This window comes from Carcharodon carcharias, chromosome 13 (assembly GCF_017639515.1).
Source record: "Carcharodon carcharias isolate sCarCar2 chromosome 13, sCarCar2.pri, whole genome shotgun sequence".
Classification (NCBI taxonomy): domain Eukaryota; kingdom Metazoa; phylum Chordata; class Chondrichthyes; order Lamniformes; family Lamnidae; genus Carcharodon; species Carcharodon carcharias.
Window position 1 is genome coordinate 1,366,952 of NC_054479.1, and position 16,659 is coordinate 1,383,610.

Consider the following 16,659-nt stretch of genomic DNA (forward strand, 5'->3'; position numbering starts at 1 on the left):
GGCTTTCAGGCAACAGCAAGGGCAATGGCAGTGGTGGGAGCACAAATGCTGTCATCCTGAAAGAGGACAGCAGGTTCATTCTCCATGGAGCCACTGCTACACCTTAGGGTGACCCCTCAACAATCCGTATGATTTGCGGGAGGACAGATTGCTGGACTGGGGAGAGAATCTGTATGTCCTGTTGAGCCCTGAGATCCACAGCCATGATGACAGCAGTCTGAGCCTGCCCGGCAACAATCTGAAGTCTCATCACCTTGGTCTGAGCTTTCACTGCAGAAGTCAGGCATCAGGTGGATTTTGCTTCTGCTGCAATGGAAACTGGGGCATTGACCACCAGCTGCTGCATTGTGGCTGCTTCCTCAGATGCTCTTATAGATTGGCCATCGTTTCCCTATGGAAGAACTGGGTCCAAGCTGTGTGCAAAGCCTTGGGGCCTCATGGTTCTGGGCTCCTCCAATTTCCTTGACAGTGTGGGCAGGCTCTCAGGCAGCCTGTTCTGAAAATCTCTGTGTGCACGCCCATCAGCCTTTTTCTGTAGGTTGTCCCATCCAAGTTCTCATGAGTCAGCTGCAGCAGAACCTCCTCTGCAGGCCCAGCACCTGGGGAGGGGACAGAACCTGGGGAGGGGACAGAACCTGGGGAGGGGACAGCACTTGGGCAGGGGACAGCACTTGGGGAGGGAAGAACCTGAAGAGGGGACAGAACCTGGGGAGGGGACAGAACCTGGGGAGGGGACAGAACCTGGGGAGGGGACAGAACCTGAGGAGGAGACAGAACCTGAGGAGGAGACAGAACCTGGGGAGGGGACAGAACCTGGGGAGGGAAGAACCTGAGGAGGGGACAGAACCTGAGGAGGGGACAGAACCTGAGGAGGGGACAGCACTTGGGGAGTGGGACAGAACCTGAGGAGGAGATAGAACCTGGGGAGTGGGACAGAACCTGGGGAGGGGACAGCACTTGGGGAGTGGGACAGAACCTGAGGAGGAGATAGAACCTGGGGAGTGGGACAGAACCTGGGGAGTGGGACAGAACCTGGGGAGGGGACAGCACTTGGGGAGTGGGACAGAACCTGGGGAGGAGATAGAACCTGAGGAGGAGATAGAACCTGGGGAGGGGACAGCACTTGGGGAGTGGGACAGAACCTGGGGAGGGGACAAACTCTATCCTGTCCCCCTGCCCTGGTCCATGTGCCCAGTGACCCACATGCAAAACCTGCCCCCGGGATAACTCCGAAAGTCTGCACCGTCCCCACCATCTGAGCTGGTGGCTCCTTGTGTCAGATCCAGAGACAACATTGCTTATCATGAATGTCCTGTTGCTCTGGAGCTTCACACTCCCACCCAGGGGACTGAGCATGTTCCTGGGTGTCTGAACGAGAAAGGCACAAAGTGAAGGGAAGCAAATGCTGCAGATCCAGCGGGAGAGGCTGGGGGCGGGGCTGGAGCTGTGTGGGGGCGGAGCTGGAGGACTTCGCAGGGCTGGAGGTGTGTGGGGCGGGGCTGGAGGTGTGGGGGCGGGGCTGGAGGACTTCGCAGGGCTGGAGGTGTGTGGGGCGGGGCTGGAGGTGTGGGGGCGGGACTGGAGGACCGCAGGGCTGGAGGACTTCGCAGGGCTCGCGGTGTGGGGGCGGGGCTGGAGGACTTCGCTGAACTGGAGGACTTGGCGGGGCTGGTGGTGTGGGGGCGGGGCTGGAGGACTTCACAGTGTTGGTGGTGTGGGGGCGGGGCTGGTAGTGTGGGGGCGGGGCTGGAGGACTTCGCTGGACTGGAGGACTTGGCGGGGCTGGTGGTGTGGGGGCGGGGCTGGAGGTTTGGGGGCGGGGCTATCTCTGTGTGACTGGGCGCGCGGCCGTTTCCATGGAGCCGGTTTAGCGGCTCAGAGCTGCAGGACAATCAAAACAAGCGGAAAGAGAGCGGGTAAATACCGGGGGCAAAGCGGGTAAACACTGTGGGGGGAGGGGGGAGGGGGGGGTGATGCTGTGTGAGCGTAGCAGGGTCTGGGTCTGGGTCAGGGTCAGGGTCAGGGTCAGACCGGGAGAGAGAGCCGGCCCGGGGCTCTGGATCCCCGCATTGCGGGTGCGGACTCGGGGCCGCGGCCTCGCCCTTTACCGGGGACCGGGTGAGCGAGAGCGGCCCGGGGGGGGAGATAAACCACTTCTCCCCAGCCCCGGGGGCTTCTGTGAGAATGGGGGAGGGCTTTATATGAAGAGAGCTATATGGGCTGTATATGATGATGGGGATATATGTATATGGAGGGTGTATATATGGTGATGGGGATATATATATATGTATATGGAGGGGGTATATATGATGAGGATATGTATATGGAGGGGGTATATATGGTGATGAGGATATGTATATGGAGGGGGTATGTATGGTGATGAGGATATGTATATGGAGGGGGTATATATGGTGATGAGGATATGTATATGGAGGGGGTATATATGGTGATGGGGATATATATATGTATACGGAGGGGTATATATGGTGTTGGGGATATATATGTGTATATGGAGGGGGTATATATGGTGATGGGGGTATTTATATGTATATGGAGGGGGTATATATGGTGATGAGGATATGTATATGGAGGGGGTATATATGGTGATGGGGATATATATATGTATACGGAGGGGTATATATGGTGTTGGGGATATATATGTGTATATGGAGGGGGTATATATGGTGATGGGGATATATATATGTGTATATGGAGGGGGTATATATGGTGATGGGGATATATATATATGTATATGGAGGGTATATATGATGATGGGGATATATATATGTATACGGAGGGGGTATATATGGTGATGAGGATATGTATGTGTATATGGAGGGGGTATATATGGTGATGAGGATATATATATATGTATATGGAGGGGGTATATATGATGATGGGGATATATATATGTATACGGAGGGGGTATATATGGTGATGAGGATATGTATGTGTATATGGAGGGGGTATATATGGTGATGAGGATATATATATGTGTATATGGAGGGGGTATATATGGTGATGAGAATATATATATATGTATATGGAGGGGGTATATATGGTGAGCGGGGTATACAGAAATTCCCCCTCACAGGTTACATCCATTTGGCTGATCCCAATTTGAAGTTTTCTAGTGTGTCAAGTCTAAGGGAAGCTGGTGGTGCTGATGAACTGTGAATTCAGTTGCTTATTTACAGGAATATTGTTCCCTTGCTGACTATGCATGCAAGCAGCTGGAATTACATTCTCCGTTTCAACAATTTTGCTTTAACAGTGTAAATGGGTGCCAGGCTTCTGGATGCAAAGACGCATCAAGGTCAGAGTTAGTCACTTAGGATCTGGGTAAACCTGGTAAGCTGTCTCCTTTATTGCTGCTGTTTGCAGCATTGTACTGGCTGCTGTGACATTCTGTTGTGAATGCCAGAGGCTTTAGGATTAATTGGTTTCAATCTAGGCAAAATTCTTATTTATTCACTCACGGACTACCATTTATTGCTCATCCATAATTGACCCTGCAAAGGTGGTGGTGCATCTTCAACCGCTACAATCCATGTGGTGGTTACACCCAGTGTTGTTAGGACGGGAGTTCCAGAACCTTGATCCAATGACAGTCAAGTCCGGGTGGTGTGTGGTTTGGAAGGAAACCTGCAGGCGGTGGTGTTCCCGTGCATCCTGGGTAATGCTCTGGAAACCTGGGTTCGAATCCCATCACGGCAGATGCTGAAGTTTGAATTCAAAAAAAGTTGTGCAATTAAAAGTCTAATGATGACCATGAAACCATTGTCGATTGTCATATAAACCCATCTGGTTCACTAATGTCCTTTAGGGAAGGGAATTTGCCACCCTCACCTGGTCTGGCCTCCGTGTGACTCTTAAATGCCCACTGCAATGGCTGAGCAAGCCATTCAATTGTAACAAACCACTAAAAGGCCAATAATAGGAATGAAACCGGACGGACCACCCGGCATTGACCTAGGGACCAGAACTGACAATGGCAAACCCAACCCTTTCGACCCTGCAAACTCCTCCTTACTAACATCTGGGGGCTTGTGCCAAAATTGGGAGAGCTGTCTCACAGGCTAGTCAAATAACAGCCTGATATAGTCATACCACGGAGTCGTACCTTACAGATCATGTCCCAGACACCATCAATACCAACCTAGGGTATGTCCTGTCTCACCAGGAGAACAGACCCACCAGAGGTGGCGGCACAGTGGTATACAGTCGGAAGGGAGTTGCCCTGGGAGCCCTCATGGCATTAGGTCAAACATGGGCAAGGAAACCTCCTGCTGATTAACATGTACTGCTGCTCCTCAGCTAATGAATCAGTGCTTCCCCCATGTTGAACACCACTTGGAGGAAGCACTGAGGGTGGTAAAAGTGCAGATTGTACTCTGGTTGGGGGACTTCAATGTCCATTACCGAGAGTGGCTCGGTAGCACCACTACTGAGTGAGCTGGCTGAGTCCTAAAGGACTGGGTCTGCAGCAGGTGGTGAGGGAACCAACAAGAGGAAAAAACAGACTTGACCCCATCCTCACCAACCTGCCTGCCACAGTTGCATCTGTCCATAACGATGGTGGTAGCAGTGACAACCACACAGTCCTTGTGGAGATGTCTTCACATTGAGGATACCCTCCATCATGTTGTGTGGCACTACCACCGTGCTAAATAGGATAGACTTGAACAGATCTAGTAACTCAAGACTGGGCATCTATGTGGCGCTGTGGGCCATCAGCAGCAGCAGCAGATATGTACTCAATCACAATCTGTAACCTTGTGGCCTGGCATATCCCCCCCCTCTACCATTACCAGGGGATCAACCCTGGTTCAATGAAGAGTGCAGGAGGGCATGCCAGGAGCTACACCAGGCATACCTAAAAATGAGGTGTCAACCTGCTAAAGCTACAACTCAGAACCAATTGCGTGCCAAACAGTGTAAGCAGCAAGTGATTGACAGAGCTAAGTCATCCAACAATCAATGGATCAGATATAAACTCTGCAATCCTTCCACATCTAGTCGTGAATGGTGATGGACAATTAAACAACTCACTGGAAGAGGAGGCTCTACAAGTATTCCCATCCTCAATGATGTAGGAGCCCAGCACATCAATGCAAAAGATAAGGCTGAACATTTGCCAGAATCTTCAGCCAGAAGTGCCATGGATGATCCATCTCTGTCTCCCCAGAGGTCCCCAGCATCAGCAATGCCAGTCTACAGCCAATTCGATTCACTCAATGTGCTATAACGAAACAGCTAGAGGCACTGGATACTGCAAAGGCTATGGGCCCTGACAATATTCCAGCAATAGCACTGAAGACTTGTGCTCCGGAACTTGCCACGCCCCTAGCCAAGTTCCAGTACAGCTACAACACTGTCATCTACCCGGCAATATGGAAAATTGCCCATGTATGTCCTGTACACAAAAACCAGGACTAATCCAACCCGGCCAATTACCACCCATCATCAGCCTACTCTCGATACAGTAAAGCGATGGAAGGGGTCATCAACAGTGCTATCAAGCGGCACTTGCTTAGCAATAACCTGCTTGCTTTCTGCCAGGGCCACTCAGCTCCTAACCTAGTTATAGTCTTGGTTAAACATGGACAAAAGAGCTGAACTCCCGAGGTGAGGTGAGAGTGACTGCCCTTGACATCAAGGCTGCATTTGACCGAGTGTGGCATCAAGGAGCCCTAGCAAAACTGGAGTCAGTGAGAATCGGGGGCAAACTCTCCGCTGGTTGGAATCATACCTAGCACAAAGGAAGATGGTTGTGGTTGTTGGAGGTCAGTCATCTCAGCTCCAGGACATCACTGCAGGAGTTCCTCAGGGTAGTGTCCTTGGCCTAACCACCTTCAGCTGCTTCATCAATGACCTTCCTTCCATTATAAGGTCAGAAGTGGGGACGTTCACTGATGATTGCACAATGTTCAGCATCATTCGTGACGACTCAGTTATGTCCATGGAAGCAGTCCACGTCCAAAATGCAGCAAGACCTGAACAATATCACAGGCTGACAAGTGGCAAATAACATTCGCGCCACACGAGTACCAGGCATTGACCATCTCCTTGATGTCACAGTTGGTCAAATGCTGCCTTGATGTCAAGGGCAGTCACTCATTTCACCTAACCTGACACTGGTTTCAGTGCCCTGGCGTTGCCCTCCACCCATCATTTAGAAGCCCTAAATTTGAGCTCATCCAAAACTCTGCTGCCTACATCTTAACTCGCTTTGTTCTATTTACCTATCATCATCTGTGCTCATTGGCTGAACCAGGAGCCAAAGCAGGCCATTCAGCCCATCTTAGCTTATTTATGCCCAACTCCTTGTTACAGCATCCAAAACCTAAAGTAGGTTCTTGAATAATTGCTGAATTTTTGCCTCCATTGTTTAATCCAGGTATCAGTTCTATATATCAATCACTTCTGTGGTCATGAGCTGCCTAATTTCTGTCGTAGGTTTGTGTTGTACGAGTCTGTCCCCAGTCCCTCAGAGAATCTTCTTTGTAATTGAAGTCCTTCCCTTGTATTTGTCTCCCATTCTCAGCATGCAGTTTTGCTCCATGTCCCCCTGTTCAGGCAGCCAAGGTGCTCATTCCTGTTTTCAAATCTCTCCCCCATCCTACTTGAGCAAATCTCCATGTTTGATATCTCACAGCCTTCATTCCTCTCACTTCAGATTGATTATTGTCTTCTCCAACACATGACTGGGACTAATCTGTCAACACTCAATTTCTCACACTTTTAAACTCTCTTCCAAAGCTAACCAGAAAATCTTTCCAATAACCTTTTGTGTTGACAAAACTTTTGCCTCCCCATCTAAATGTCTTCACATCCTGCCTGGCATCTATAACCTCTTCATAGTATTACCATTGCAAGATCCTCCAAATCCGGCGGTCCAACAGCAGCGTCCTCTCCCAAGCCAACATCCCCAACATAGTGACGTTAATCACTCAAAACCACCACCGCTGAGGAGGACATGTTGCTCCTATGTCTGACACCAGACTTATGTGGAAGGGTCATGAGGACTCAAAACGTCAACTCTTTTCTTCTCCGCCGATGCTGCCAGACCTGCTGAGTTTTTCCAGGTAATTCTGTTTTTGTTCCCAAAACAACTGCTCTACTTGGAACTTGGTCATGACAGGAGACACCCTGGAGAACAGCAAAAACATTTTAGGGATGTCCTCAAAGCATCCATGAAGAGGTCAAACATCCCCGTTGACTCATGGGAGTTCCTGGCTTGTGACCGACCAAAATGGAGAATGTTTGTTCAGGAAGGCACCGAACACATCCATAGATTTTGCTGGGAGCACACACAAGCAAACCTCCAAACAACTCATCCACCTGACCCTTCAAACCTCACGTGCCGTAACCTGCAGATCACATGTTGGATTTATCAGCCATCTCAGAACCCATCAAACCGCAGTGGAAGCAAGTCATCCTCAACCCTGAGGGACTGACTAAGAAGAAGTTGACATTGTAGCAGAATGCCTGTGTCTGTGTGTTTTGTGTGAGCAACATATCAACGTAGGTATAGAATCATAGAATGCTGCAGCAACAGAGGAAGGCCTTTCAAGCTCAACAGTCTCTCTGCTGGCTCTTTGAAAGATGAATGCAGTTAGTCCCACTTTCATACTCTTTCTCCTTGGTCGTGCAAATATATTGTTTGGTGGCTGGTGTTTTCTTTGGCTTGGAGGCTAGAGTTGCATTATTTCATATATGTTCTGTGTTGTAATGCAATACTGCCAGGCTCAAATTAGTGTTAATCCCAGTGTTGTAATGCAGTACTGCCCAGCTGCAGTTGATGTTTAAAAAATGTATTTGGAGTTGAGTCATAAAGCAGTCCTAAACTGTTCACCTCTTAACTTCAATGTAATAATGATTCACCATGGCAACTGATAATGAGGTACAATAAAATAAGCAGATGTGTTGGTGGTGCTGTGAGTTTGCTTACTGAGAATTCAGATGTGGAGGCGTGTGATTTCAGGTGTACTGAATGACCCTCGTTCCATTTTGTAGAAGTGCTGTCTGCATGGTAAAATGGGGTGTTGAGAGAGGGCAGAGTTTGGGGTGAGAATGCTTACAGATGAGATTGAAAAGCTTGCAGGAAAGAACACATTGAATCATTGTGACCTTTTGAGCTGTGTGTAGCTGCAGCTCCATTCATTATTTAGCATATTGATATTTGCCATGGAGCTGTGTTACTGCGAAGCTTTCTGGCAATGAGGTTATCACACGGTTCTCATTGTGAGTTCAGGCTAAAGCACAACGTTTTATGTATAGATCCTGAAAACACTGGATGTGGCTTGTAAATGAGCTAGTCTTATAGAAGCTGCTCTGGCTGAATTGTGCCTTTAAATTGAGTTTGAGAATTGCCAGATATTGTTCCCCTTGCTAACTGACAACTTGATGTTCACATTCTGCTGATCTGTTCAGCAGATGCTACACTGCTGGTCACTTGCCCCGTTACTGCACGATATTCAATTAGAAATCATTTTGTTGAGCAGTTTTGATGGTCACTAATAATCATCTTTCTTATATTTTGAATAATTTTATTACATGTGAAGTATTTAATTACTTGCATTTTTTAAAAATTAAATTTGTATTATTTTTAAACCAGCACAGAATCAGCCACACAAGCCAATTGAAATGATGCCCTTCCCAATTGTAGTATTAGTTTCCAGCTTCTCATTGGCTAGCAAGGATAACACAACCTATTAAATCTTACTGCTACTTCCTAGTCTCTGACATATTCTTCCCCATTGTACGGTTCATCTTGTTTGGTGTTGCTTACCAATTTGAAATATAATCACTTTATTATGCATTGCCCTTTCATTATCAAGAAGTATTTAGATACTTTCAGTTTTTGTTTCAGATTTCCAACATCCACAGTAGTTTGTTTCAGTCGGCATGTTGAGTTGTCTTTATGTCACATTCTCTGTAAATGTTACCCTTTGTATAATGCTGATGTGTTAGGATTATCCCTGTTAGAACGTACTATGTCAACATTTGCACATCACGCTGTAATTGCAGATCAGTAGATACTAGCTCCACTATTGCCCACATCTATGTCTCCCAGCTCTTTGCTCCATTGCCTATATCCCATACAGAACGTCAGCTTAATGAATTAAGTTTTAAAAAAAAATATCATTTTAAAATGTCTCTTCCAACTCCATCCATGTAAGATATCTGCCACTTCACATGGCCTCGCGTCCTCATCTCCCACTCATACAGGATATGCGGCAGAGAAACAGGCCATTCAGCCCAACCAGTCCATGTCAGTGTTTGTGCTCCTCGAGGCTCTTCCCATCTTTCTTCATCTAAATCTATCATTGTAACACCTTCTCCCTCATATGCCTGTCTAACTTCCCCTTAAATAAATCCATACCATTTGCTTTGACCACTAGCTGTGATAGCAGGTTCCACATTCTTACCATTCTTTGGGTAAAGAAATTTCTTCTGATTTCCTTATTCCTGAGATGCCAGTTATGTGTATTCCGTCTGTGCACCTACCCCCCACCCCCCCAGCAACACCTCACTCCTCTATGCAAACATGCTTCCTATTCCACATTACATTGGCCACTGAGGGGCCCAGCCCGAGATGCCTGCTCCGGCCCACTACTTCCTGCCTCCTGGAAACTAAGTTCTTTCTCATGTGATGTTCTCTCAGCCTCTCCTCCCCCCTATGGCCATTGATGATACAAATATCTACTTCCTACAGCTTCCCCAACTCCGCTTCATCCAGGTGGTGACAGCGAGTCTGTACTTCGGAAACATGCATAGCTGCTATAATGGTGCAGCTGAACTGAGCTAGCTGGGTCTATAAGGAGAACGGTGCATTCATTGTCATGTCACCAATAAGACAAAGCAAGCACTCTCACCTTTTATCAGAATGTTGTGGGAACCCGATCCAGTCCAAGACTTGAGCACACAAGTCAAGGTAGACGTCTTTGGTGGAGTACTGAGGGAGCGCCACACTGTCGGAGGATTGGTGCCGTGGGAGCGCTGCACTGTCGGAGGGTCAGTACTGAGGAAGCACCGCACTGTCGGAGGGTCGGTGCTGAGGGAGCGCCGTACTGTCGGAAGGTTGGTGCTGAGGAAGCGCCACACTGTCGGAGGGTCGGTGCTGAGGGAGCGCTGCACTGTCGGAAGGTTGGTGCTGAGGGAGCGCCACACTGTGGGAGGGTCGGTGCTGAGGGAGCGCTGCACTGTGGGAGGGTCGGTGCTGAGGGTGTGCCGCACTGTGGGAGGGTCAGGGTGGAGGGAGCGTCGCACTGCGGGAGGGTTGGAGTGGAGGGAGCACTGCACTGTCGGAGGGTCAGTACTGAGGGAGTGCCGCGCTGTTGGAGGGTCGGTGCTGAGGGAGCGCCGCACCGTGGGAGGGTCAGTACTGAGGGAATGCCGCACTGTGGAAGTGTTGGGGCGAAGAAAGCGCCGCATTGTCGAAGGATCAGGGTGGAGGGAGCGCTGCACTGTGGGAGGGTCGGGGTGGAGGGAGCGTCGCACTGTGGGAGGGTCGGGGTGGAGGGAGCGTCGCACTGTGGGAGGGTCGGGGTGGAGGGAGCGTCGCACTGTGGGAGGGTCGGGGTGGAGGGAGCGTCGCACTGCGGGAGGGTCGGGGTGGAGGGAGCGCTGCATTGCGGGAGGGTCGGGGTGGAGGTAGCGCTGCACTGTGGGAGGGTCGGGGTGGAGGGAGCGTCACACTGTCGGAGGGTCGGGGTGGAGGGAGCGTCGCACTGCGGGAGGGTCGGGGTGGAGGTAGCGCTGCACTGTGGGAGGGTCGGGGTGGAGGGAGCGTCGCACTGTGTGAGGGTCGGGGTGGAGGGAGCGTCGCACTGCGGGAGGGTCGGGGTGGAGGGAGTGCTGCACTGCGGGAGGGTCGGGGTGGAGGGAGCACCGCACTGTTGGAGGGTCGGGGTGGAGGGAGCACCGCACTGTCGGGGTGGAGGGAGCGTCCTTCAGTCAGCGGTCAGTACTGAGGGAATGCTGCACTGTCGGAGGTGCTGTTGGATGAGTCTTTAAAAGTGGCCCCCTCTGCGCACTTAGATAAATGTAAAAAATTCCATGGTACTTATTTGAAGAACTGGAGTTATCCCCGGTGTTTTGGCATCAACATCACCAAAACAGCAAACCACATTGCTGTTTGAGAGAGCATTCTGTGCATAAATTGGCTGCTATGTATTCTGCATTACAACAGTGACTAGAGTTCAAAATAGCGTTTCATTAGCTGTAAAGCACTTTGGGACATCCTGTGGTTGTGAAAGGTGCTGGATGAATTTAAGTGTGTCTTTCTTTTTATTAATCTTGTATGAAACATGAACCCTTCCTCTCTCAGTTTGAGTTGAGCAGTGCACCTTTTCCCTGGAATATACTTTGTCTAGTTTAACAAGCATCAGTTGGCTGGGGCATTGTGATGTTGCCTTTCTGTGACCTCATTCCATACCACAGTGACATCAGTGCAATGGACCAATGGTAGGAGATTTTTCAGTGACATTCCATGGGCTGATCGCATGCAGGTTTAATATAAAATTAAAACTGCCATTAGTGAAAAGTGTGGCACTCGGAGCCCTTGTGATTTCTATTGGCCAATGAGAGTTGCTGGTAATATATATTAATAGATCCTATGGAAGCAAGCCATGTTCATTTGAATGTTTACTCAGTAGCAGAACGACAGCCAGACTCCAAGCAGCTGTGATCTAGAGGTGATGACTCTCTTCATTTTCTCTCCTCACCATATTCAGTTGTAAAAGTGTCTGGTTCTTATTTTTGGTGTAATTGAGAGCTTCACAGCATCTCGGTGTCCTTGTTTCAGCAACTCCAAACATCAGATCTTCTGAATCCTTTTATTTTTTGGCTGTTGCACATGATATGGATCAGACAGATGTTCAGAAATTCCAGACATTAGCAAGCTGACCTAAATTCATGATGAAATATCATTCCAGTAAGTGCAGCAATCAAAACCTTTCCTTTGTTTCCAGATCATCTGCAGCACCTGTACCATGTGCAATCCAAAGGTGTTTTAAAATAGAAAGCAGTTAATGCCGGGTCTAGTTACAAAGCACTAATTCGATTTGAATCATTCTAAATGTCTTCCTGAATAATTAGAGTGAAACTCGAGGGCTTTTAAAGTATCATCAAAAACCCAAGTACAAAGCAGTCTTGCGATTCTCCTTGATGTCTTTTATTTTTAAATAGTTGACGCTATTGCATTCCTGAAGGACAAAAGGTTTTTAAATTTCCTGTAGCTGCCTCTGCTCATCTCCCATCTTGAAAAGCTTTTATGTCTGTCTCTGTCTTTGCCTCTTCTCTCTGTGTGTCTCTCTCTGTCTTTTTCCCATGTGTTTCCTCATTCTGCCCTTGTATGTAAAAATAATAGCTGTTTCTGTTTTAAATGAATTGACATTTATTTGAACAATGAATGCTCCTGCAAAGGTTTTAATTTCAGCAAATATGTGTCCATATCCATCAGTGTTAACGGCCTTATCTCATTACAGGTTAGATTTCCCACCGGTCACTCTGGAATATTTATTTTCTATTTGAATAAACTGGACCAATGAAGTGTTTACTGGTCAAACTGTGGTCAGAAGAGCCCTAAGTTCAGAGATAGTGAAAGCCAAGAGCTGAGTATGTGGGACCCCAGGATGGAGATCAGAGAGCAGCAACACTAAGGGCATTTCCCAGTCTCTCATCATTCAAAAAATATCATTTTTTTCCAACTGAAGTGGATAACTTCACACTTCACCACAATGTATTCCATCTGCCATGTTCTAGTCCACTTACCAAATCTGTCTCTATTGTTCTTCAGCCTCTCCATCCTCCTCACTGCTTACTTTCCCACCTAATTTTATATATCAGCAAACTTGGGTAAGTTACACCCAATCCTGCCTTCTAAGTCATTAATATAGTTTGTAATTAGCTGAGGCCCCAGCCCTGATTCTTGCCGTACTGCACATCTTACAACTTGCCAACCCCAAAAATGCCCCATTTATTCCCCCACTATTTTCTATTCATTAACTAATCCTTACTCCATGCCAGTATATTACCACCATGAGTCCGAACTTGGTGCCCTTATCGAATGCTTTTAGAAAATACATCACATCTACTGGTTCACTTTTATACATGTTACGAGTTATACCTTTAAAAAAAACTCTTATAGACTTGTCACATACAAATTCCCTTTCATAAAGTCATGTTAACGCTGCCTAATCATACTCTGATTTTCGAAATGCCCTGTCAACATATCCCTACCATGAGCGATTCTAGCCTTTTCCCTACTACTGATGTCAGGCTCACTGGCCTATGGTTAAAGTGTCAGCCGCAACTCACTGGGTGGCACCCTCACCCCTGAGTCATAAGATTCTGGGTTCAAGTCCCATTTCAGGGCTTTGAGCACAAGAATCAAGGCTGACACTCTGGTGCAGTACTGAGGGAGTGCTGCAGTGTCAGAGATGCCATCTTTCGTATGAGATGTTAAACCAAGGCCCTGCCTGCCTCTCAGGTGGGTGTATAAGGCCTTGCAGCATTATTTTGCAGGAGAGTTCTCCCCAGTGTTCTGCCCAGTATTCAACCCCCAATCAACATCACAAAAACCTATTATCTGTTGTTTGTTATTATGTTTTTCTTTGTGGGAGCTTGCTGTGCAATAATTGACTCCTGCATTTCAGGCATTAGAACAGTGACGATACTTCAAAAAAGTACGTCATTGGCTCTAAAATGCTTTGAGACATCTGATAGTTGTGAAAGGTGCTATAGCAATGTAAGCCTGCCTTTTCTTTAGCTCCCTGGTTTCTCGCTCCCTCCTTTCTTGAATAACGTGCACTGACCTTACGGATGACACAAAGATTGGCCGGGTGGTTAACAGTGCGGTTGAGTGTCTTGGGCTACAGGAAGATATAGACAGGATGGTCAAATGGGCAGATAAGTGACCAATGGAATTTAACCCTGGAAAGTGTGAGGTGATACACTTTGGAAGGAGTAATTTGATAAAGAAGCATTCAATGAACGGCCTGACATTAGGAAGTCCTGAGGAACAAAGGGACCTTGGCGTGTGTGCCCATAGATCTCTGAAGGTGGAGGGGCATTTTAGTGGGGTGGTGAAAAAGGCATATGGGACACTTGCCTTTATTAATCAAGGCATAGATTGCAAAAGCAGGGAGGCCATGTTGGAGTTATATAGAACCTTGGTGAGGCCACAACTGGAGTACTGTGTGCACATTATAGGAAGGATGTGATTGCACTGGAGGGGGTGCAGAGGAGATTCACCAGGATGTTGCCTGGGATGAAACATTTAAGTTATGAAGAGAGGTTGGATAGACTTGGGTTGTTTTCGTTGGAGCAGAAAAGACTGAGGGGCGACCTGATCGAGGTGTACAAGATTATGAGGGGCATGGACAGGCTGGATAGGGAGCAGCTGTTCCCCTTAGTTGAAGGGTCAGTCACAAGGGGATATAAGTTCAAGATGAGGGGCAGGAGGTTTAGAGGGGATGTGAGGAAAAACTTTTTTACCCAGAGGGTGGTGATGGTCTGGAATGCACTGCCTGGGAGGGTGGTGGAGGCGGGTTGCCTCACATCCTTTAAAAAGTACCTGGATGAGCACTTGGCACGTCATAACATTCAAGGCAATGGGCCAAGTGCTGGTAAATGGGAATAGGTAGGTAGGTCAGGTGTTTCTCACGTGTCGGTGCAGACTCGATGGGCCGAAGGGCCTCTTCTGCACTGTGTGATTTTGTGACCTATCTATGGATATGAGCACTTGTGAACATCGAGGAAGACCCAGAGGTGTGGCTTATTCTAGGGCATCTGTTCTTTTCATCTGTCCCTTTCCTAGTTCTTTGGGCTTGAAGGGCCCTACTTGCAGCTACTCACCCAAGGTGATCTGCCTGAGATAAAAACAAAAATAAAAACAAAAAAACTGCGGATGCTGGAAATCCAAAACAAAAACAGAATTACCTGGAAAAACTCAGCAGGTCTGGCAGCATCGGCGGAGAAGAAAAGAGTTGACGTTTCGAGTCCTCATGACCCTTCGACAGAACTGCCAAAGTTCCGCAGTTCTGTCGAAGGGTCATGAGGACTCGAAACGTCAACTCTTTTCTTCTCCGCCGACGCTGCCAGACCTGCTGAGTTTTTCCAGGTAATTCTGTGATCTGCCTGAGGCTGTGTTTGAGACCACCTTGCTGCTGCATTGCTGTGATTGACTTTAACCCTGTGACTGAGCGACACAGCTGGTCCACACTTGATTTTTCCTCTTTATTTTTGTTTCGTTGGACAGTTACAGAGCCTTGTGCTTCACGTATGTAAGTCAATTTGTTATGGTGATACAGCTTGCGTGCCAGCCTCCTGCCGTGATGCTACACCTCAGCTCATCAGAAATCTATTTAACTGACAGATCCCTGGAGATTAGTTCTATAGCAATAGGGAGCATTCATTAGCTGTGTGCAGAGTATTCATCCAATTAACCAGATCAACTTCAGTGGAAAAAAATACTCTTTTTTTTAATGTCCTTCTAACATTCCTGCTATCATGGAAGAAAGTCCAAATATAACTTGAGGCATTTCTGAGCTCCTCAGAATTTCCAGTGTTAATGCTTTGGATAAGAAGGGTTGTAATAGCAGTATGATAAATTTTTTTGACTATGTTCTGTAATTATGTTCACATGAAGACAAAAGAGGAAATCCTGATTTGTACTTGCATGAACCTTGTGAAAATTACTGACAGAATGTCATCACTTAGCAGAGAAATTGACTTCATTCTTATGGAATATTTTTAGAAGCACACTGTATTCACAGCTTGGTTTTAAAATTTTCATCCTGTTTTCAAATCACGGAGTGGCCTTTCCCCTCCCCACCTCTGTGACTTTCTCCAGCCTCACAACCCTATAAGATCTGTGCACTGTTCCTATTCTGACCTCTTATGCATCCCTGATTTCTTTTGTCCCACCATTGGTGGCTGTGCCTTTAGCTATCTGGGCCCTAAGCTCTGAAATTGCCTCTCTTGTCCTTAAAGTTGTTCATTATAACCGCCTCTTTGTCTAAGCTTTTAGACACACATCTATTTCCGTGGCTTATTGCCCTACTTATAATGTTCTTATGAAACGTCTTGGGATGTTTTACTGTTACAAGGTGCTGTAATTTAGTTATGATGCTGGGGACATAATCCAGAGGTCCGGAGAAATGAGTTCAAATTCCACCATGCAGATGGAAAATGTAATTTCAGCTTTTTGTATTATTCTTTCACGGGATGTGAGAATAGGTTGCTGGGCCAGCGTTTATTGCCCATCCTTAGTTGCCCTTGAGAAGGTGGTGGTGAGCTGGTTTCTTGAACCGCTGCAGTCCATGTGGTGTAGGTACACCCACAGTGCTGTTAAGGGAGTTCCAGGATTTTGACCCAGAAACAGTGAAGGAACGATGATATATTTCCAAGTCAGGGTGGTGTGTGGCTGGGAGGGGAACTTCCAGGTGGTGGTGTTCCCATGTATCTGCTGCTCTTGTCCTTCTAGGTAGTAAAAGTCACCGATTTGGATGATGCTGTCGAAGGAGTCTTGGTGAGTAGCTGCAGGGCATCTTGTAGCTGGTACACACTGTTGCCGCTGTGTGTCAGTGGTGGAGGGACTGAATGTTTGTGGATGTGGTGCCAATCAAGTGGGATACTTACCCTGGGTGG

The 16,659-nt window shown here is 47.6% G+C and overlaps 1 protein-coding gene across 2 annotated transcripts in view; it reads left to right on the forward strand.

The window, feature by feature from the left end:
- Window positions 1–1,819: 1,819 nt before the first annotated feature.
- The window catches only part of ccdc92 (coiled-coil domain containing 92), a 48,419-nt gene continuing 33,579 nt past the window's right edge, over window positions 1,820–16,659 (forward strand). Inside the window, exon 1 of one of the 2 annotated variants that reach the window (XM_041203324.1) lies at window positions 1,820–1,916. The gene's annotated coding sequence lies outside the window, so the exon portion shown is untranslated. Of the gene's footprint in view, window positions 1,917–11,641; window positions 11,703–16,659 lie in introns of those variants that run through there. The other variant, XM_041203323.1, reaches the window with a different exon arrangement.